The sequence below is a fragment of the Arachis duranensis genome, chromosome 6 (assembly GCF_000817695.3).
Source record: "Arachis duranensis cultivar V14167 chromosome 6, aradu.V14167.gnm2.J7QH, whole genome shotgun sequence".
Classification (NCBI taxonomy): Eukaryota; Viridiplantae; Streptophyta; class Magnoliopsida; order Fabales; family Fabaceae; genus Arachis; species Arachis duranensis.
The window spans coordinates 25308613-25310380 of NC_029777.3; positions in this window are offsets into that span (position 1 = coordinate 25308613).

A 1768-nucleotide genomic window follows, 5' to 3' on the forward strand; every position below is an offset into this window, starting at 1 on the left:
AATGGAATTTAGCTCAATTATGCAGTAGGAAAATCAAAGAGATCTTAAATGGAGATTGAGACAGAAGTTCCTCAATTCTTCACACTCAAGAATCAGACAAAACCCAGTAAAGAAAATAAAACAATCAGAGGAAGAAGAAGTGAATTATCTCCTCCAATTTTCAAGCTATTGCAGAAAACAGGAAAAATGGAAAGTGAGCTCTCAAGTTGACTAAGGATGAAAATTAAAATGAAAGTAAGCTCTCTCTTTTAATCCTAACTAACACCTATTTATACACTTTCTATTTTGGATTTCAACACCTATTTATACACTTTCTATTTTGGATCTAAGAATTTTGAGTGGGCTTTTTGATTTGGTGAAGAATTGAATTAAGTTGGATTTTTGAGTGAAATTCAGCCCATGTTGCTCCTAGGAGGTTGCTTTGCTCTTGTGGAGGGCAGAGCAGGGAAGCCTTGCATGTGGATCCAACTAGCGTGCCAAATTTGGGAGGGGCATCAGGATGCTGCCCTGCCCTTGTGGAGAGCAAGGCAGTGTTGTCATGGTGCGTCCAAGCTGCGTGCCCAAGCTCCCTTGCTGTGCATCAATGTGTGTGCTGGCCGTGCCAAATTATGCACCATGCACCAAGGAATGTTGCTCTGCCCTCCACAAGGGCAGGGCAGCGCAAGCTTTCCTTGTTCTTGGGTGAGGTCCCAAGTTCGAAACCTGGTTGAAGGCATGCTGAGCTTTTTCTTCTTGGCACATGATTCACGCTTAAGGCTTGGCTTCCTAGAGATCTTGTGTTCGAAACTTGGTGGTAGCCTTTTAGCCAAGTGTGGCTCATTTTCCTTTATTTTTGTGCCACTCCCTTCCTTTCATATGCTTGGGTTCGAAACCCATGGATGGCACTTGGAGAACAATTTCCTTGAATTTTTCCATGAGGAGCCCGAAATTGCTCTTGAGGAGGGCAGGACAGAGTTTTTCCTTCCCTTATTTCTTGGCCTAGAATTATGCTCCGCCCTCAAGGAGGGCAGGGCAGTGAAGCCTTGAATGCTTGGTTCATTATTGTGCTCCCTTGGAGGGCAGTGTGCACTTGTGAAGGGCCGTGTGGCTTCCTCCCTTCCATGTGCTACACTCTTTTCTTCCTTGGGCCACGCTTTATTAAGCCACTCTTCATTCTTTTCTTCTTTTCTTCACCTACAAATAATCAAAACAACCAATCAAAGTATCACTAAATTCACAAGGTTTATAAATCAATTAAAATTCAATAAAATTTAGCTTAATCCTCATGATTTAGCATCAATTAAATGGTGGTTGTTTGATTTAAATAAAACATGCAATTCCACTCTAAATTGCTTATTTATGGTGCAAGAAAGTGCATAAAAACTAGTGAAACAAGTGAAATTAGCTTGAGAAATGGGTATATGATGACTTGTCATCACAACACCAAACTTAAATCTTGCTTGTCCCCAAGCAAGCATCAAAATTAAGAGGAAATGAAATGAAAAAAGAAAAGCATACATATCCTTATTAAGCATATAGTAGAACTTGGTACATGGAGTTTTTATGCAGACAATGATAACTCAGTTATTGTTTGCTGTTACATAAAATACATTTTTCTTCAAAGGCTTACTAAGCTTGCTGTTATAAGGTTTACTTTTTACTTGATCCCTTGCTAACTTTTCTTTTCTTATTTTGCTTAACAAGCTTATTATTCTTTGAAGGCTTGGTGTCAAATGTTGCAGCAGCCTTTGGCTTTATTTTTACTCAACATTTCTTCAGCACAGACACG